This window comes from Triticum urartu, chromosome 5A (assembly GCF_056163025.1).
Source record: "Triticum urartu cultivar PI428250 chromosome 5A, HENAU_Tu73, whole genome shotgun sequence".
NCBI classification, from domain to species: domain Eukaryota; kingdom Viridiplantae; phylum Streptophyta; class Magnoliopsida; order Poales; family Poaceae; genus Triticum; species Triticum urartu.
The window spans coordinates 326,153,525-326,176,172 of NC_141877.1; positions in this window are offsets into that span (position 1 = coordinate 326,153,525).

Genomic DNA, 22,648 nt, shown 5'->3' on the forward strand with positions numbered 1-22,648 from the left:
TACCAACAAAATTCACATCCATAGATTCGTTATTATTCTCAATCAAAGTAGACAAAGGCATATAATTAGGATCAGAAGAAACACTCTTATTGGCAAACAATTTCATAAGTTCATCCATCTTTCCACTCAAAACATTAATTTCTTCTATCGCATGCACTTTTTTACTAGTAGATCTTTCATTGTGCCATTGAGAATAATTAACCATAATATTATCTAGGAGTTTAGTGGTTTCTCCTAAAGTGATTTCCATAAAAGTGCCCCTCGCGGCCGAATTTAAAAGGTTTCTAGAAGCAAAGTTCAATCCAGCATAAATTTTTTGTATAATCATCCACAAATTCAAATCGTGAGTAGGGCAATTACGTATCATAAATTTCAATCTCTCCCAAGCTTGTGCAACATGTTCATGATCAAGTTTCTTAAAATTCATAATATCGTTTCTAAGAGAGATGATCTTAGCGGGAAGAAAATACTTAGAGATAAAAGCATCTTTGCACTTATTCCATGAATCAATACCATTTTTAGGCAAAGACGAAAACCAAGTTTTAGCACGATATCTAAGGGAAAACGGGAATAGCTTGAATTTAACAATATCATTATTGAAAGAACATGCGGTGCCCCCATGTTTGGTTTTGGTAATTGATGACAATCTCTATGGACTAATGGTTGCTTTGAGTTATATTTGAAGGTTTTGTCCATAGGCTTTTCTTGGAGTACATGTGTTGGTTTCAAGGAGAGTTGGTGCTGACCAAGGTGCTATTCAAGGAATTATCCAAAGATGTGTCATGTGAGTGTGAGCTTATTGCAAGCATGTCTTGAATAATAAGATTGTGTGATCATTCATGTCTACCTTCAAGACATCATCCAAATGAAGAGAATTGGAAAGATTCAAGGTTGATCAAGATTAAGTCAAGAATGAATCAAGTTGATCAACACACAAAGCATACAAGATGTACTGAGGGATCAAGTGATCCCATGGTATGGTAAGCATTGTCAATTACGCTTTGTGTACTAACCCATGGTCTTCGTGAGAGTTCTGTGTGGGGTTAGGTTGCCGTGTGCAAGTTCAAGTGATGCATCATGAAGAGATCAAGTGCTTGAAGCTTGCCGTCCATTGTGGTGACAATGGACGTGTGAAGATGTGCGGAAGACTTGCTCACCCATAGTGGAGTATGGGGGAGCAATCTACTAGTCTTCACCAAGCCAACACAATCAAGAAAGGTGGTCCAACTTGAGGAAGTCAAGATCATCATCATCTAGTTCAAGTGGACTATGTGCAAGACAAAGGTTTTCCCTTGATAGGTTTTCTATTTTATCGGTCTCATAGTGGTAGTTGGGAGACCGGGTTATAGGATCGATCGCCGTACTATCAAGGGGGGATCTCTATGAGTAGCTTGATTGTATCGTTCGTAGAGGGCTCAAACCATTGCATCCTTGCATCATCTTTATTGGTTCTTGTTTGGTTCGCTTTGTGAGTCTTAGAGCTTATGGTCATCTTGATGACAAGCTCGAGTTCATCGAAAACGGAGTTCACATGCATCTTCTATGATGCATCTTCTATGATGTTTCCAATGTTGGAACTTTCGCTGTTTTGATGCTACTCGTCGTCTTGTATCCAACAAGCTTGAGTTTGCTCAATTCGGAGCTCGTATGAAGAAGTTATGACAGTTCTGGTTTTCTCCCTGCGGTAGTACCGTGGTCGGCAGCGGTAGTACCGCTTATAGCGTTAAGCGGTAGTACCGCTCTACTACCGCCTCGATTTTGGGTCCTGCTCTTTTCGTGTCGGGTTTAGCAGTAGTTGCACGACAGTAAGGCACGGTAGTTCCGCCTTTAAGCGGTAGTACCGCTCCAGTCGGGTGGTAGTACCGCTACTGCATTACTGCCGCTGTACTCTACTTTGCCCTACCTCTTTTGGTCCTGTGTTCTGCTCCTCCAGCGGTAGTACCGCTGGGGTGAGCGGTAGTACCACTTATATGCGGTACTACCGCCCCAAGGTTCATGTTTTGTTGCTCCTTTTCCCTATTTCTTCCGCCCGAGCGGTAGTACCGCTTGTGTGCGGGCTGAGCACTTAACGGTTGGATTTTCCCCCTCCTATGAAAGGGGGTCTTCTTCCCCAATGAACCTTATCTCTTGAGCTCCTGTTCTTCCCCCATTGTTTACCTTCTTTGAGCTTGGTAACTCTCAATCCCTCCATGGATTCTTGATAGTTTTTGAGGGAAAAGAGAGAGGAGATCTAGATCCACATTTCCACCAATCACTTTCTCCTCTTTGTGAGGGGAACCCCTTGGATCTAGATCTTGGAGTTCTTGGTGTTCTCTTTCTTGTTCTTCCTCTCATTTTCCTCCCTAGCATTAGTTGCTTCAGTGGGATTTGAGATAGAAGGACTTGGGCACTCCGTGTGCCCTTGCCATTGCATTTGGTGCATCGGTTTGAGTTCTCCACGGTGATACGTGGAAGTTACAAGTTGAGAAGCTTATTACTCTTGGGTGCTTGGTATCCTTGAGCTTGTTCCTCTTGGGTGCTTGGGCGCCCTAGACGGTTGGTGGTGTTTGGAGCTCAATCATTGTGGTGTAAAGCTCTGAGCAAGCGTCGGGGTCTCCAATTAGGTTGGGGAGATCGCCCCAAGCAATTTGACGGGTTCGGTGACTGCCCCCAAGGGTTGCCATTTGTACGGGTTCGGTGACCGCCCTCAAGGGTCCCTTAGTGGAATCACGACATCTTGCATTGTGCGAGGGCGTGAGGAGATTACGATGGCCCTAGTGGCTTCTTGGGGAGCATTGTGCCTCCACACCGCTCCAAACAGAGATCAGCATCTGCAAGGGTGTGAACTTCGGGATACATCATCGTCTCCGCGTGCCTCGGTTATCTCTCACTCGAGCCCTTCACTTATGCACTTTACTTTGTGATAGCCATATTATTTCTTGTCATATATCTTGCTATCACATAGTTGCTTATCTTGCTTAGCATAAGTTGTTGGTGCACATAGGTGAGCCTAGCTGTTTTAGGTTTGGTGCTTGACAAATTAACCGCTAGGTTTATTCCGCATTTGTTCAAGCCTAAACCGTAATTATTTTAAAACGCCTATTCACCCACCCTCTAGGCGACTTCCACGATCTTTCAATTATCCACATCTTTCTTCTTTTGCATATCACACAAATCAACAAAGCTATTTAAATGGGTAGCGGCATCATCACTAGGAAGGCCGGAAAATGGATCTTTCATGACAAGATTCAGCAAGGCAACATTAATTTCACAAGATTCAGCATCGGTAAGAGGAGCAATCGGAGTGCTAATACAATCATTATTGTTGGTATTGGTAAAGTCACACAATTTAGTATTGTCTTGAGCCATCGTGACAAGCAAGCAATCCAACACACAAGCAAACGAGAAGCAAGCAAAAAGAGACGAACTAGAAAAGAGAAGGGGAACAGAAAAGGAGGGTGAATAAAACGTCAAGGGTGAAGTGGGGGAGAGGAAAACGAGAGGCAAATGGCAAAAAATGTAATGCGAGGGATAAGAGTTTGTGATGGGTACTTGGTATGTCTTGACTTGTGCGTAGACTCCCTGGCAATGGCGCCATAAATCCTTCTTGCTACCTCTTGAGCACTGCGTTGGTTTTTCCTTGAAGAGGAAAGGGTGATGCAGCAAAGTAGCGCAAGTATTTCCCTCAGTTTTTGAGAACCAAGGTATCAATCCAGTAGGAGACCACGTGCGAGTCCCTCGCACCTACACAAACAAATAAGAACTTTGCAACCAATGCGACAAAGGGGTTTTCAATCCCTTCACGGTTACTTACGAGAGTGAGATCTGATAGATATGATAAGATAATATTTTTGGTATTTTTATAATATAGATAAAAAGTAAAGATTGCAAAATAAAAGGTAATAGAAATAGCTTGTTGATGGAAGATTAATATGATGGAAGATAGACCTGGGGGGCCATAGGTTTCACTAGTGGCTTCTCTCAAGATAGCATAAGTATTACGGTGGGTGAACAAATTAATGTTGAGCAATTGATAGAAAAGCGAATAATTATGAGAATATCTAGGCATGATCATGTATATAGGCATCACGTCCGTGACAAGTAGATCGACTCCTGCCTTCATCTACTACTATTACTCCACACATCGACCGCTATCCAGCATGCATCTAGAGTATTAAGTTCATAAGAACGGAGTAACGCCTTAAGCAAGATGACATGATGTAGAGGGATAAACTCATGCAATATGATATAAACCCCATCTTTTTATCCTCGATGGCAACAATACAATACGTGTTGTTTCCCTTTCTGTCACTGGGATCGAGCATCGAGAGATTGAACCCAAAGCTAAGCACTTCTCCTATTGCAAGAAAGATCAATCTAGTAGGCCAAACCAAACTGATAATTTGAAGAGACTTGCAAAGATAACCAATCATGCATAAAAGAATTCAGAGAGGATTCAAATATTATTCATAGATAAACTTGATCATAAACCCACAATTCATCGAATCTCGACAAACACACTGCAAAACAAGATTACATCGAATAGATCTCCAAGAGAATAGAGGAGAACTTTGTATTGAGATCCAATGAGAGAGAAGAAGCCATCTAGCTAATAACTATGGACCGGAAGGTCTGAAGTAAACTACTCACACATCACCGAAGAGGCCATGGAGTTGATGTAGAGGCCCTCCGTGATTGATGCCCCCTTCGGCGGAGCTCCAGAAAAGGCCCCAATATGGGATCTCTTGGGTACAGAAGGTTGCGGCGGTGGAATTAGGTTTTCATGGTTGAGGGAGTCCTGGATTAGGGGGTATCCGGACAGCCAGATTATATCCTTTGGCCGGACTGTTGGACTATGAAGATACAAGATTGAAGACTTCGTCCCGTGTCCTGATGGGACTCTACTTGGTGTGGAATGAAAGCTAGGCAATACGGATATGTATATCTCTTCCTTTGTAACCGACCTTGTGTAACCCTAGCCCCCTCCGGTGTTTATATAAACCGGAGGGTTTTAGTCCGTAGGACAACATACAATCATACCATAGGCTAGCTTCTAGGGTTTAGCCTCTCTGATCTCGTGGTAGATCAACTCTTGTACTACTCATATTATCAAGAATAATCAAGCAGGACGTAAGGATTTACCTCCATCAAGAGGGCCTGAACCTGGGTAAAACATCGTGTCCCCTGCCTCCTGTTACCATCCGCCTTAGACGCATAGTTCGGGACCCCTTAGTCGAGATCTGCCGGTTTTGACACCGACATTGGTGCTTTCATAGTTCCACTGTGTCGTCGCCATAAGGAAGGATGCCTTGTCTCATTGTTAAAAACAACATTACCGCCGGGGGAGCCCTGGTTGTCTGCCGAAATCTCCGGCTTGGCAGTTTCATCATGACCGCCCGTTCAGCCGTTGCACCGACGATGACCTCTCGGGTCATCAAAAACAGCCTCCACGTCGGCTCAGAATTCGCCGAGCAGATGGATCCAATGGAACTCTCTTCCCTAAACGAGCTCTTGGATCATATCGCTGCCTTGGGAGTCGCTACAGACTATGATCAGATTGGGCTTAAACCCGATCAAAGGGAGATTAATTCTCAACCGGTCACCCATCATATTGTGGTGGTGGAGGAACAATGCGGCAATTCTTCCTCTATCTTGAGGACTAACTATGTTCGGATTCCTGAGCTCTCCGAGATGGATACCCGTTTACGGGAGGACATCACCCAAGCCCTGAACTTACAGTCAGGCAGCGGGCCAGACTTATCGGGCAACACTCCGGAATCCGAGTTTCCAAGAGTGGAAACTCCTCGGCCCTTGGGTCTCAGATCGGGTAGGGGTTCGGACTCAAATCCACCCACCCACCCAGACATAAACGATCTTTCCCACATCAGGCAAGAACCCCATGAAACAGTACATCATTATTGGGCCAGATTCCTCCTTGTGATGAACAAGGTTAAGGACTGTCGCGAGGAAGATGCAGTCTCATTTTTCTGCAATAATTGCATGGATAAGGGAATCCTTAACGCCGTAAGTCGTCGTGACATATCACGCTTTGCTGACTTGGCGTCCATAATATGAAAGTACTGTGCGATGGAAAGTGCCTGGAAAACCGAAACGAAATTTTGGGATTATCCGGCTCGGAATATACACCCAGTCCGAAGTAAAAGGGTGCACTATCATAAGACACCCGAGTTAGTTACAAAGAAACAAAAACCCTCTACAGGGCATAGAACCGTATTGGAGGGATGGCTTAACGGACCCTGCAAAATTCATAGTACAGTGGATACCATACCAACACATAGCCTTAGAGCATGTTGGATACTCCGGCAGGTGGCCAAAAGTGATGAGGATCTTCTCATCCCAAATGCCACAGAGCACCATCCCGTGGATAACAATACGGTATTAACAGTCTTTGAAACCTTCGCATCAAATAATAGGCGCAAGCGAACACTCCGCAGCTTCTCTGAAATCTGCCACGTGGTAGCAATGAATCCATGGAGTGACACGGCTATTACCTTCAATGCCAGTGACGAACCTAAATTCCGAACAGCCCGAGCACCAGCTGCACTGGTCCTCAATCCAATTGTGGACGGCTTTCGAATCACAAAAGTACTCATGGACGGCGGAGTGGATTAAACCTCATATATGAGGAAACTCTTCAAAAAATGGAAATAGTCTGGAACTGCATTGAGCAAAGTAGCACAACCTTCAGAGGGATCATCCCCAGTCGGGAAGCACGCTGTGCTGGGAAAATCACACTATATGTGGTATTCGGCACGCCGGAGAACTATAGGTCCGAAGAAATTACATTCCAAGTGGCCCCGTTCAGTAGTGGATACCACGCCCTTTTAGGACGGGAGACGTTCATGATCTTCCAAGCCATACCCCATTATGGGTACATGAAGCTCAAAATGCCAGGGCCCAACGGAATCATCACTCTCACTAGTGATCTGGACACAGCACTCCGCGCCGAAAACAAAACAGCCGCATTGGCCCTCGAGGCATTATCCGAAGCCCTTTCGGCCGAGGAATTAACTGCGCTACGCTACGTAGTGGACAGGGACGACGTGATACTTGACAAGAGATCCAAGTCCACCTCTTTTAAACCAGCGGATGAAATAGTCAAATTCCAAGTCCACCCAACGGACCCTACAAAAACAGCCTTCATCGGGGCACAGTTAACCCCCGCCGTGGACGCCGCACTACGAGAGTTCTTGCGCGAGAATTGGGACATATTCGCCTGGCACCCCTAAGACATGTCAGGAATCCCACGCAGGCTGGCCGAGCACAGCCTCAATATCCTAAAGGGATTCAAGCCGGTCAAGCAAGCTCTTCAGCGTTTTCTCTGAACCTAAGAGACATGCTATGGGAGAGGAACTAGCCAACTTATTGGAGGCCGGATTCATTAGAGAAATAAAACACCCGGACTGGCTAGCAAACCTGGTGATGCTACCAAAGAAGGACAAATACTGGCGCCTATGTGTCGATTTCAAGGACCTCAACAAGGCTTGCCCAAAGGATCCCTTCCCCCTCCCCGCATTATTCAAATTATCGATGCTACCGTAGGACATGTGTCATTGTGTTTCCTCGACCCATACTCCGGCTACCACCAAATCAAGATGGCGGAGTCCGACCAAGCCGCAACGGCATTTATCACACCATACGGCCCCTTCTATTTCAACACAATGCCTTTTGGGCTCAAAAACGCCGGCGCAACATATCAGCGCATGATTCAGACATGTTTGGAGAAACAGATCGGCAAAACAGTAGAGGCATACGTAGATGATGTGGTCATCAAAACCAAACACGTCGACTTTCCAATAGACGACTTGAGGCTCACATTCGACAACCTCCGAACATACGACATCAAGCTCAATCCAGAAAAATGCGTTTTTGGCGTACCAGCCGGAAAGCTCCTGGGCTTCATTGTCTCCAGTAGAGGAATTGAAGCTAATCCGGCCAAAATCTGAGCTTTGTCACAGTTGGCTACCCCAACAGACCTCAAACAAATCCAGAAATTAACTGGATGTGTGGCGCCTCTAAGCCGCTTTATCTCCTGCTTAGGAGAAAAGGCATTACCCCTTTATCGCCTCCTTCGGCGCACTGAACACTTTGAGTGGACGAACGCTGCCACAGCCGGATTGGAAGAAATAAAATCCATACTAGCAACCAATCCAATCCTGGCCGCGCCAAACAGTGGCGAACCAATGTTGTTATACATTGCGGCAACTCATCAGGTTGTAAGCGCAGTGCTCGTTGTCGAACGAGAAGTGGACGGACATAAATTCCCTCTTCAAAATCCGGTATATTATGTATCCACTATCCTCACTCCATGCAAATCACGGTACCCACATTATCAAAAGATAGCCTATGCGGTATTCATGGCATCCCGGAAGCTGCGACACTACTTTCAACAGTGTCCGATTACAGTAGCCTCGGAAGTGCCCCTTAATGATATTATAAACAACCGCGACGCCACGAGCCGGATTGCCAAATGGGCCATTGAGCTCCTCCCGTTCGACATAACATACAAACCACGGCGAGCCATTAAATCGCAAGTATTGGCCGACTTTGTCGCCGAATGGATGGAAGCCGAACTCCCTAAAGAGTACGACGCATACTCCAATTGGATCATGCACTTCGACGGCTCCAAAATGCTGGCTGGTCTGGGGGCTGGCATCGTCCTGACGTCCCCAATCGGAGATATAGTTCAATACGTACTGCAGATACTGTATACAAACTCCAACAACGCGGTCGAATACGAAGCCCTGCTACATGGTCTTCGGATGGCAGTTTCCATGGGCATTCAATGCCTGGAGGTGCGTGGGGATTCGAACCTCGCAATATCCCAAATAAATGGAGACTTTGATGCCAAGGATCCGAAGATGGCAGCCTATGAAACACTATCCTAAAGATGTCAGCTCGGTTCGAGGGGCTCGAATTTCACCATGTGGCTCGGGAAAACAATCAGGCGGCGGATATCCTCGCCCGCATCAGTGCAAAACGCGATGCGGTCCCCCCCAACATCTTTTTAGAGAGGCTGTTTAAGCCATCCGTGGTATGGGAAGGGGACACCGGTAACAATAGTCCGGACCCGACCAAAATGCCCGATACCGAACACTCTGACATAATCGGAGGCTCTGCCACCGAAATAACACCTTCAGCCCACGTCATAATGGTCGTCATTGCCCCATGGACAGAACCATTCTTGGCCTACCTAACTAGGCAGGAACTTCCCGAGGACCAAAATGAGGCGCGCTGCATAGTGCGGCGATCTAAAGCCTACAGGGTCCACGAGGGAGAGCTGTATAAAAAAAGCACTATCGGAGTCCTTCAAAGGTGCATCTTCGAAGAGGAAGGGCGAAAGCTTTTGGCAGAAATTCACGCCGGACTCGGCGGCCACCACGCCGGAGCCCGGGCCCTTGTAAGCAAGGCCTTCCGTACAGGTTTTTATTGGCCGACAGCCCGGGCAGACGCACAGGACTTGGTCCAACGCTGTGTCGGTTGCCAACTTTTTGCAAACCAAAGCCACATGCCACCCACTGCCCTACAAACAATCCCCATTACCTGGCCGTTCGCGATCTGGGGGCTTGACATGGTTGGATCCCTTAAAGGGGGGACCCATCAGAAAAAATACTTACTGGTCATGGTGGATAAATTCACCAAATGGATAGAAGCCAAACCTGTTAAAACAACCGAATCCGGACCGGTGATAGACTTCATATCCAGGGTTGTACACCGTTATGGCGTCCCCCACAACATCATCAGTGACAACGGCACGAACTTCACGGCCGACGAGGTAAAACTCTGGTGCAGCAACATGGGCATCAAGCTCGATTATGCTTCCGTCTATCACCCACAAACCAACAGCCAAGTTGAGCGAGCAAATGGTCTTATCATGAGCGGCATTAAACCCATATTAGTGCGGTCCTTAAAGGAGTCTAACACGCACTGGGTAGAGGAGCTCAACTCCGTACTCTGGGGGCTGTGGACCACGCCGAATCGTACTACCGGATATACACCCTTCTTTATGGTGTACGGCGCAGAGGCAGTTCTGCCCTGCGACATAATTGATGACTCACCTCGAGTGCGCATTTATGAAGAAAGAGAAGCCGAGCTCGATCGGTAGGACAGTCTGGACACCCTGGAGGAGGAGCGCGACGTGGCAAAAGCCCGTTCTGCATTCTATCAGCAACAGGCTCGCAGATACCAAAGCAGAGAAGTACGGGTCAAAACTTATAACGTTGGCGAGTTAGTTCTACGCCTGCCGGAGAAGAAAAAGACCAAGCTCGAGCCCAAATGGGAAGGTCCCTTCATTATTGACCAAGTTCTGACCGGTGGAGCGTACCGTCTGCGGGATGCATCGAATAATCAACTTGAGCCGAACCCATGGAACGCAGCCAAGCTCCGAAGATTCTACGCCTAGCGCCGGACTCTATGTTAGTCTCCTTCCTCTGTCCATTTTTTGCATATACATTATATGTCTTTTTTTTCTTTCTTTCTTTTATTCTTTCTCAAGGCCTTCAAGGGCCAACTTGTGCCTCGCTTGCACACTATAGACGCGCTAACCGCGCTCATTATACCTGGGGGCTTCTTACACAGAAGCTTAATTTTATTTCCGGGCTTTATGCCCCGCACATGTGTTATTCTTCCGCATGTACCTTTTCTTCGCCATTATATGCATCGATATGACTTAAATTTTGGCCAAGCTGGGTTGCCTGGCTCTTGTATTTATGCCCTACGTTCCCGTTAATTCGGCTAGGGCATAAGGGGAGCACCTCTGCGATTGTTACTGTCGGGTCAGCCGGATGTGTACCTCAGACTGGGTGAAGCCGAAATCTAGCGTTCTTAAGGGAATATTCGGTCAGTGAACAAAAGATGATTTTTATTTATTTTCCACATATGCCCCCAGATGTTTTTTCCTGCGTCTCCTCTCGCAGTTCGGACATGCACCTTAGGGCATGCGTACCCAGGGAAAGGAACCCCTAACGGAACTATTCTCCCTGGAAGATGTTTCTTACTACCCATGTAATATAACATAACTAGTTGGGTACTTGTCTGTTCAAGCACTAATGACCCCTACGCCTGGTTTCCACGCATACCCCGGTTCTTATATAACTGAGCGGGTATTCGGAAACACTCCGGACTATCGGGTCCCGAGGTTGAAGCGAAAAGGTCCACCATGACAAATGATTTACAATCCGGCTAGAAGGCATTATACCTGTCACTTTAATTACATAGTCATGTAGACTGACTAAATTCCTCTTCTATACCATCCAACAGGTTGTCTAGCCTACAATCCTGTTGGGAATACTTTGCGGCTAATTCTACTTGCCCATACACTAAGCTAACGGGGATCTCTTTCCCATCGGGCCCCACAGGTCTGACCTCGGCCATGTGGTTTGGGTCAGCTTTGGTATACCGCGTCTTCACCATGGCCCGGGCTTCCCGGGCACCTTGACGGAAGGCCGTTATCTTCCATAATCGGAAGCACCGCCGTGCTCCCTTGAGCTTCTCCACAAGCCCTCCAATGCCTTCTGGCAGGGAGATGGATGGCCACAAGGCCTGGGCAGTACCTTGCATCACCTGCTGAACTTGTTCGTGCAGTTGTGAGAGCTCGGATAGAAGATCACCCGCAGACCCGGGCATCTCCTCCACGGGACGACCCGTCAGCATACCTGCAGACATAACTCTGTTAGCTGGCTTCTCCACCGTCCCCTTTTTAAGGGTTCATTCAAGCACTTACCGAAAATGCTGCGTCGAAGCCGCTTATTCTCCTTCTCGGAGTCCGCAAGCTGGGCTCGAACATCTTTCAGTTCCACGCTCAGCTTGGTATTGGCGTCTTGGAGATTGTTTTTCTCCCGCCTGACCTCAGTCAGCACACATTCGCCAGCCTTTAGCTGTAGTACGGCATGCTGGTCCTCCGGATTCTCTCTGGATTCATCTACAATATTTATTGTTAGATCTGCAGCCACGCCGCACGCTATATGGTACCTATCATTCTTTGAAACAAATGTTACCAGCTAGGGACTTTTTAGGTTCCTTCAATGCGGCAACGGCGGCCCGAAGTTGGGTCTTGCATTCATCCAGCTCCTGTCACAGTCAAGTATTCTTCTCTGTAAGAACCTGCACAATAGATGATCCTGAAATTAGTTCTGCTAACTGTTTCAAGTCTCAGGGGCTACTGATACATATAATCGTCAGATTTGCTTACCCGTACATCCCTTACATACTGGTCCGTGGCTCTGGCTAGACCACTTTGAGCAGCATGGAGGTACGCATCTCCAGAATTGAAGGCATCAAATGCCACTGGTGAGAAGCAAGCGTCATGGAGTACGGCCCGGTGACGCCTATGATTCATGGCGCTCTCCACTTTTGAATTTGTAGTGGATAGTCTATCCGCATCCTCTGTAGGGGGAGTATCCGGCATCCGCCCCATGTCGGCTTCCGCCTCTATGTCCGGTCCTGGAGCCCGACTAGTGGAAGCATGATCGGCAGCCTCACCGGACATATTCCGGCGAGTGTTTTTTCTGTTAAAGAAACATGGACGTCATTACATTTTGAGAAAGACGACAACCACGGAGCGGGGTTTTTGTCATACCTCTGCGCCGGCGTCTCCGTCCTAACTGCCTTCCTTTTTGGCCTACCCGGCCTCAGCGCCTCTTGTTGGCGAGTCGCTGCGAGTTCGGCACGGCGTCCCAAATGCCTTCCCTGTAAAACACCATATGTATATGGTAGGTGAAGTATCTAAAAGGGGATCCTAGTTTTCGGAGTTGGATTTTGGTTTTTCTTATGAGCGACGCAGGGAGTAGTCTGGGGTAGTTGGCCGTAATGGCCACCATGGCGTCATCACAGCTCAACTGATAGAACTGCCGGTCTATCAGCTCCACGAATATGTCCGGATCTTCTTCGAGTCCGGGACCGAGGGCCCGGTCAGGGTCCTCTGGTTGTGGGGATGGGCTGTTGACCTCCCTTATGGCTTTTCGCAGTTCCTGCAGTGAAATGGCAAGGTGAGTACCTGCAACAAAGAATGCGGGAGGAATGGGAGTAAGGAGATATAACTCACCCAGCTTGGAGGGTTGTACATGGAGAATCCATCCTGTGGTTTGATGCGGAAGCATTCCTCTTCCTCTCCCTTGAACAGCTCGGACAGGATTTTTGCTAAAGCAGCAGCGTTGTCCGGACCCTTGCGCCCGCAACGGGTGGCATCGTCCTCCCCGTTAAAACACCACAGGGGGTGCCCTCGATATTGAAGTGGCTGTACTCCCCGCATTATGCATATTGACATAACCTCGATTATTGTCAATCCTGATTGAGCCAGCGCTTTAATCTGGTTCATCAGGTAGAGGACTTCCCCATTGTCTTCCTCCTGGGGGCTCCGTGGGTGCCAGCTTCGGCGTTTCTTCAGAGGAGCATTATTGAACTCAGGTAGACCCCACCGAACATGGTCCGGAAGGGGGAAGTCCTCCATATAAAACCATTCCGAAGGCCAGTCCTCGGATGTCTTGTTCGAAGTACCAGACAGGTATCCGGTTTCGGCGATGCGCCATATTTTGGCTCCGCCCACTTGATAAAGTGACCCCTCCTGTGTGCGGGGGACGATGAAAAATGACCTTTTCCACAGCTCGAAATGAGCCTCATAGCCCAGGAATAACTCGCAGAGGGCAACATAGCCAGCGATGTGTAATATGGAAGCAGGGGTGAAATTATGCAGTTGGAGGCCGTAAAACTCCAGGCGCCCGCGGAGGAACGGATTCTTAGAAATACGAGTCCCCTTAATAAATAAGGAACAAGGCATACCTGCTCCCCCATAGAGGGGCTGGGGAAGCTCTCCGCTTGCTCCCCGCCATTGTAGGTGGCAAGCCCGGCTCGGACGGGAACCATATACGCTGGAGGGAGAAATCCCTTAGTCTGCAATTCGACTAATCGACTGTGTGGGACTGAACACCTCTCGCAATCACCGGGCTTAGGGCTACGGGGGCGGGAGGAGGAGCTGCAGAGGTCGGCCATGTTGGAGTGGATTTTTCCGAAGCGCGCTCCGATGGATTCTCGCTGGGGGAGGATGATATGGATTGGATCTAAGAATCCTCATCCCTTTAATAGACAATTTATTTATCTGGCTAGGGGGGCGAATGTAAAAATGCCCTGGCGCCTCGTATTCATTCGACGCATGGAAGATAGCCCTTATTGGGCATAGAAGCCAAAAGGTCCAACATTTATGGGGCCAGACACTGCTTAACAAACGTTCGAAATTTGGAGAAGAACCCGCCTTGCAATGTTGAGGACAATACTGCGCGCCGGACTCATCGTCATTGAAGCCTGGTTCGGGGGCTACTGAGGGAGTCCTGTATTAGGGGGTATCCGGACAGCCGGATTATATCCTTTGGCCGGACTGTTGGACTATGAAGATACAAGATTGAAGACTTCGTCCCGTGTCCGGATGGGACTCTACTTGGCGTGGAAGGCAAGCTAGGCAATACGGATATGTATATCTCCTCCTTTGTAACCGACCTTGTGTAACCCTAGCCCCCTCCGGTGTCTATATAAACCGGAGGGTTTTATTCCGTAGGACAACATACAATCATACCATAGGCTAGCTTCTAGGGTTTAGCCTCTCTGATCTCGTGGTAGATCAACTCTTGTACTACTCATATTATCAAGAATAATCAAGCAGGACGTAGGGTTTTACCTCCATTAAGAGGGCCTGAACCTGGGTAAAACATCGTGTCCCATGCCTCATGTAACCATCCACCTTAGACGCACAGTTCGGGACCCCCTACCCGAGACCCGCCGGTTTTGACACTGATAGTGGTGCTCCTGGATGTTTTCGGGGTACATAGATATATATATGAGAAAGAAGTAGGTCGGTGGAGCAACGAGGGGCCCACGAGGGTGGAGGGCGCACCTAGGGAGGTAGGCGTGCCCCCTGCCTCGTAGCCTCCTCGATTGTTTCTTGATGTCCACTCCAAGTCCCCTGGATCACGTTTGTTCCAAAAATCACATTCCCGAAGGTTTCATTCCGTTTGGACTCCGTTTGATATTCTTTTTCTGCGAAACACTGAAATAGGCAAAAAAAACAACAATTTGGGCTGGGCCTCCGGTTAATAGGTTAGTCCCAAAAATAATATAGAAGTTTATAAGTAAGCCCATTAAACATCTAAAACAGAATATATAATAGCATGGAACAATCAAAAAATATAGATCTGTGATAGAAGGTGTACCCAACAGTCTCCTTTGGGTATCCTATGAAGACCAAACTCATAGCTCAAATATTCACCTCCATAATCAGATCGTAGAAACTTAATTTTCTTGTTACGATGATTTTCCACTTCACTCTGAAATTCTTTGAACTTTTCAAATGTTTCAGACTTATGTTTCATCAAGTAGATATAACCATATCTTCTCAAATCATCTGTGAACGTAAGAAAATAATGATACCCGCCACGAGCATCAACACTCATCGGTCCGCATACATCAGTATATATTATTTCCAATAAGTCTGTTGCTCATTCCATTGTTCCGGAGAACGGAGTCTTAGTCATCTTGCCCATGAGGCATGGTTCGCAAGCATCAAGTGATTCATAATCAAGTGATTCCAAAAGCCCGTCAGCATGTTGTTTCTTCATGCGCTTTACATCAATATGACCTAAACGGAAGTGCCAAAAATAAGTTGCACTATCATTATTAAACTTATATCTTTTGGCTTCAATACTATGAGTATGTGTATCACTACTATCAAAATCCTTCGGTGCACCAAGTAATCATCTGGAGTAAGGGGCTCTCCGGATGGAAGTAGTTATGAGAACCTAGAGTCGGCATTAGTAAAATATTTAACCTGAATAGAAGAGAGATGAGAGTCGCAGAGTAAAGACGAGGAATAAAAGATGCTAATACCACCCAATGGCAACGTGGGGCCGTAAGACACACAGCCAATGTTAGCAAAAGTTTTTGTAGTGACTAGACTCAACTTCGGCCAAGGAGTTTGAATGGGGGCTACCTACAGGCAGTTGGCTCTGATACCAACTTGTGACGCCCCCGATTCAATCGTACACTAATCATACACGCAAATGTGTACGATCAAGATCAGGGACTCGCGGGAAGATATTGATACGTCTCCAACGTATCTATAATTTTTGATTGCTCCATGCTATATTATCTACTGTTTTGGACATTATTGGGATTTATTATCCACTTTTATATTATTTTTGGGACTAACCTATTAACCGGAGGCCCATCCCAGAATTGTTGTTTTTTTGCCTGTTTTAGGGTTTCGAAGAAAAGGAATATCAAACGGAGTCCAAACGGAATGAACCCTTCTGGAACGTGATTTTCTCAACGAAAAAGACTCGGGAGACTTGGACCCTACGTCAAGAAAGAAAAGAGGAGGCCACGAGGTAGGGGCGCGCCCTCCACCCTCGTGGGCCCCCTGTTGCTCCACCGACGTACTCCTTCCTCCTATATATATCCACGTACCCCAAACGATCAAGGATGGAGCCAAAAACCTAATTCCACCGCCGCAACTTTCTGTATCCACGAGATCCCATCTTGGGGCCTGTTCCAGAGCTCCGCCGGAGGGGGCATCTATCACGGAGGGCTTCTACATCAACACCATAGCCCCTCTGATGAAGTGTGAGTAGTTTACTTCAGACCTACGGGTCCATAGCTAGTAGCTTGATGGCTTCTTCTCTCTTTTTGGATCTCAATACAATGTTCTCCCCCTCTCTTGCGGAGAACTATTCGATGTAATCTTCTTTTTGCGGTGCGTTTGTTGAGACTGATGAATTGTGGGTTTATGATCAAGTCTATCTATGAATAATATTTGAATCTTCTCTGAATTCTTTTATGTATGATTGGTTATCTTTGCAAGTCTCTTCGAATTATCAGTTTGGTTTGGCCTACTAGATTGATCTTTCTTGCAATGGGAGAAGTGCTTAACTTTGGGTTCAATCTTGCGGTGTCCTTTCCCGGTGACAATAAGGGCAGCAAGGCACGTATTGTATTGTTGCCATCGAGGATAACAAGATGGGGTTTTCTTCATATTGCATGAGTCTATCCCTCTACATCATGGCATCTTGCTTAAGGCGTTACTCTGTTCTTAACTTAATACTCTAGATGCATGCTGGATAGCGGTCGATGAGTGGAGTAATAGTAGTAGATGCAGGCAGGAGTCGGTCTACTTGTCTCGAACGTGATGCCTATATACATGATCATACCTAGATATTCTCATAACTATGCTCAATTCTGTCAATTGCTCAACAGTAATTTGTTCACCCACCGTAGAATACTTATGCTCTTGAGAGAAGCCACAAGTGAAACCTATGCCCCCCGGGTCTATCTCTATCACATTAATCTCCTACTACTTAGTTATTTCCTTTGCTATTTACTTTGCCTTTAGTTTACTTTGCATCTTTATCATAAAAATACCAAAAATACTATCTTATCATATCTATCAGATCTCACTCTCGTAAGTGGCCTTATAGGGACTGACAATCCCTATTTGCGTTGGTTGCGAGGATTTATTTGTTTTGTGCATGTGTGAGGGACTCGCGCGTAGCCTCCTACTGGATTGATACCTTGGTTCTCAAAAACTGAGGGAAATACTTACGCTACTTTGCTGCATCATCCCTTCCTCTTCGGGCAAAACCAACGCAGTGCTCAAGAGGTAGCAAGAAGGATTTCTGGCGCCGTTGCCGGGGAAGTCTACGCAAAAGTCAACATACCAAGTACCCATCACATACCCTTATCTCCCGCATTACATTATTTGCCATTTGCCTCTCGTTTTCCTCTCCCCCACTTCACCCTTGCCGTTTTATTCGCCCTCTCTCTCTATCCTCCCTCTCTTTCTCTATTTGCCTCTTTTTGCCCACTTGCTTTTTGTTTGCTTGTGTGTTAGTTTGCTTGCTTGTCACGATGGCTCAAGATAATACTAAATTGTGTGACTTCACCAATACCAACAACAATGATTTTATTAGCACTCCGATTGCTCCTCTTACCGACGCTGAATCTTGTGAAATTAATGCTGCTTTGCTGAATCTTGTCATGAAAGATCCGTTTTCCGGCCTTCCTAGTGAAGATCCCGCTACCCATCTTAATAGCTTCGTTGATTTGTGTGACATGCAAAAGAAGAAAGATGTGGATAATGATATTGTTAAATTGAAGATATTTCCTTTTTCGCTTAGAGATCGTGCTAAAGCTTGGTTTTCGTCTTTGCCTAAAAATAGTATTGATTCATGGAATAAGTGCAAAGATGCTTTTATCTCTAAGTATTTTCCTCCCGCTAAGATCATCTCTCTTAGAAACGATATTATGAATTTTGAGCAACTTGATCATGAACATGTTGCACAAGCTTGGGAGAGAATGAAATTAATGATACGTAATTGCCCTACTCATGGTTTAAATTTGTGGATGATTGTTCAGAATTTTTATGCCGGATTGAATTTTGCTTCTAGAAATAATTTAGATTCGGCCACGGGAGGCACTTTTATGGAAATCACTTTAGGAGAAGCTACTAAAATCCTAGATAATATTATGGTTAATTATTCTCAATGGCATACTGAAAGATCTACTAATAAAAAGGTGCATGCGATAGAAGAAATTAATGTTTTGAGAGGAAAGATGGATGAACTTATGAAATTATTTTCTAATAAGAGTTTTTCTTCTGATCCTAATGATATGCCATTGTCTACTTTGATTGAGAATAATAATGAATCTATGGATGTGAATTTTGTTGGTAGGAACAATTTTGGTAATAACGCGAATAGAGGAAATTTTAATCCTAGGCCTTATCCTAGTAATCCTTCTAATAATTACGGTAATTCCTACAACAATTCTTATGGAAATTATAATAAGATGCCCTCTGATTTTGAGTCTAATATTAAATAATTTATTACTTCACAAAAGAATTTTAATGCTATGATTGAAGAAAAATTGCTTAAGATTGATGATTTGGCTAGGAACGTTGATAGAATTGCTCTTGATGTTGATTCTTTGAAACTTAGATCTATTCCACCTAAGCTTGATATCAATGAGTTTCTCAAAGCCATGAGAATTTCCATTGATGAGTGCAAAGAAAGAACCACTAGGATGCGTGCTAAGAAAGATGCCTTTATAAGAGCGTGTTCTTCTAGTTCCTATGAAAATAAAGATGAAGATCTAAAAGTTATTGATGTGTCCCCCTTTAAATCTTTGTTTTGCAATTGTAAGGACATATTTATCCCTAAGTGTTTTGGTGATTGATGACAACGCATTTGCGGACTAATCGTGTGCCATGAGTATTCCAGACACTTCTTTGCTAGGCACAAGACGATTGGGTGCCCCTCGAAGACTGACGAAGATGGCGTCTTTTCTACGTTTCTTTTTGGTGGATTTGAGTCGTAGGAAAGCCGTACTATTAAGAGGGGGTCCGCGTTGGAAAGGTTTGGGTGGAATCATCACGTACACGTCTCCTTCTTATCCCCTCCTTCTTCCTTGGAGCTTCCTCTGTTTTCCTGCCTCCCTTGTCTGGCTGTCGTTGTTGGTTGCGGTAGTACTGCTCCTGGGTCAACGGTAGTACCGTAGGCATCCGCGGTAGTACCGCGCGGTGGCGCGGTAGTACCGCAGGTGCCCACGGTAGTACCGCTCCCCTGGAGCCGCACTACCGCTGCCCACCAGGCTAGTGCTGCCCCCTTGCGGTAGTAGGAGCGGATGTAATTTTTTACATCCGCACCTACCGCGGTAGTACCGCACTATGCAGTCAGGCAGTAGTACCGCCCCTCGGCAGTACTACTGTGTCGGGTTTTTGCTACCTCCATTTCTTTGCGGAAGTAGGCACGGAAGTTTCCCTTCTCCCCTGGCTGGGACTTTTGCCTCGCGGTAGTACCGCATGGGGGGCGCGGTAGTACCGCGCGTGCGGAAGTTCCGCCCCTAGCTTCTGTGCGTCTGTTTATCGGTTCTGTGCTAGGGTTGCGGCAGTACCGTGGGTCGGTACAGTAGTACCGCACAGCCGTGCGGTAGTACCACTTGGTTGCAAGCAGTAGTACCGCGCGGCCTTGCGGTAGTACCGCTAGCCAGGAGCGGTAGTACCGCTGGCCGCGGGCTGGTTGGTGGGTAACGGTTGGATCTTTTCCACACACTATATAAGGGGTCCCCTTCTTCCCCGTTGACTCACGTCTTCCACCACTAAGCTCCATTATTGCTCCAAGCTCCATTTTCACCCGATCTCACTCCCTAGCCAACCAAACTTGTTGATTTGCTCGGGAGTGGTTGAGAAGGCCCCGATGTACACTTCCACCAAGAGAGATTTGATTCCCCCCACTAATCCCTTGCGGATCTTGTTACTCTTGGGTGTTTGAGCATCCTAGACGGTTGAGGTCACCGCGAAGCCATAGTCCATTGTGGTGAAGCTTCGTGGTGTCGTTGGGAGCCTCCAATTGAGTTGTGGAGATTGCCCCAACCTCGTTTGTAAAGGTTCGGTCGCCGCCTCCAAGGGCACCAATAGTGCAATCACGGCATCTCGCATTGTGTGAGGGCGTGAGGATATTACGGTGGCCCTAGTGGCTTCTTGGGGAGCATTGTGCCTCCACACCGCTCCAACGGAGACGTACTTCCTCTCAAAGGGAAGGAACTTCGGCAACACATCCTCGTCTCCACTCTTGGTTATCTCGTGCCTTTACTTGTGGAAGCTTATTTGTTTCATATATCTTGCTTGCTTGTGTTCCTGTCCGTATTGCATCATATAGGTTGCTCACCTAGTTGCATATCTAGACAACCTACTTTGATGCAAAGTTTAAATTGCTAAAGAAAAGCTAAAAATTGTTAGTTGCCTATTCACCCCCCCCCCTCTAGTCAACCATATCGATCCTTTCAATTGGTATCAGAGCCTCGTCTCTTTATTAAGGACTTTACCGTCCAAAGAGTATGGTTGATACCGTAGACGGTGTGGAGGAACACTCCGATGTGAATCCTATCTCGTCTATGGGCGATGGGGGAACCTTGGTCTCTCATGAGGAGTTCAATGTGGCCTTGGAGGCATTGAAAACCTCCATGACGACCGAAGTTGAGAGCATGTTTACTAAATTTCTTGAGGGGCTTAAACTATCCACCGCACCGTTGAAAGTGGGTGATCCCGCCAACAAGGTGATGGATGCTATCCCCGACAAGGGGGAAGATAGTAGTGAAAAGGCTCCTTCTTCTAGTGGTAAGAATGGCACCGACATCTTTGTCCATGTGGAACCACCACTTGTTTATGGTGGACCGATTCCTTCCACTCATTTGAATCATGCCGGTCCTCCTCCTAAGATTGTGAAAACTAAGGACTTTGATTCTTGGGTTTACCGCTTTAAACGTCATTTAAATCATGTGAACACTAACCTTTGGAGAATCATTGAAGAAGGTTTTTATCCGCATGATCCAAGCAACTTCACTCCTCGAGAAGCCGCGGATAATCAATTCAATGAGAATGCTCTCTTCATCATTCAAGATGCAATTCCACCTGAAGACCCACCTCATCTTCGTCCCTTCGCCTTGGCCAAAGATGCATGGCATTGTGTTGTCTCTCTCTACTGGGGAAGCGCAAGCATTCAACGCTCCAATTATGAAGTGGTACAAGATGAGGCTGATGAGTTTGCAATGAAAGAAGATGAAGAACCTCGTGATCTTTATCGGAGAGTGACCAAACTCGCGGTCTCACTACGAGATCACGGGAGCAAGGACACGGATGACAATTGGATCAAGCACAAATTCCTCAAGGCAATGATGCCCTATCACAAGGCCATGTCCTCCATCATTCGTCAAAGACCGGACTTCCACACTTTGACCTCAAGCGAAGTGTTGGATGAGTTTGTGGCCATGAACATTTTGGACAAGACCGCCGACAATGCGGTGCTCCGTTCTCAACGGGCAAAGAAGCCCAACCTTGCATTGAAGGCCAAGCTCACCGTGGAAAAAGAAGAAGAGGAAGAAGAGGAGAGCAACCCCAAAGATACGAAGTATGCATATCATGAACACATGGCACTTGCTTCAAGGCAATTTTGGAGCAAGAAAAACTCGAGGCCAAACTTTAGCAAAAGCAACTCGAGTGGCACAAGGGGAAAGAAACATGTAAGGACTTGCTACAATTGCGGCAACGTGAGTCATTTCGTTGTGGAATGCCCGTATGAGAAGAGGGAAGACAATGGTGGCAAGCTCATCCGAAAGGACAAGGCCAAGTCGTTCCCCAACAAGAACAACTTCACCAAGAAGACTCCTCCCAAGGCTTTGGTTGTGCAAGAAGAGTACAATGAGGATGATGACGATGATGAAGATGGTGAGTCGGTTGCCATGGCCTCCGTTGCCATTGCAACAACGTCACGGGTGTCTCTCTTCGACTCACCCAATGAGAGCATCACCGCCAAGTGCCTCATGGCTAAAGCCACCAACAAGGTAACCTCCAACATCAAAACTACCATCATTAATCATCCTTCCCCGACGGATAGCATTAATGAACTTGAGGGAGCTAATGTGGAGGCTAACGAGTTTGAGGCCTTTATGGGCAAACTCAAGGGAAAATCCAAGAAGCACTTTGTTGCTCTCTTGGAACAACTTGGTGAAGCCAATGACATGATCGAGGCTCACAAAGACACCATCTCTAAGATGGAAGGGCATAGTCGTGACTATGCCGATGAGATTTCGGATCTTTCCAATGCTCTTGAGGAAG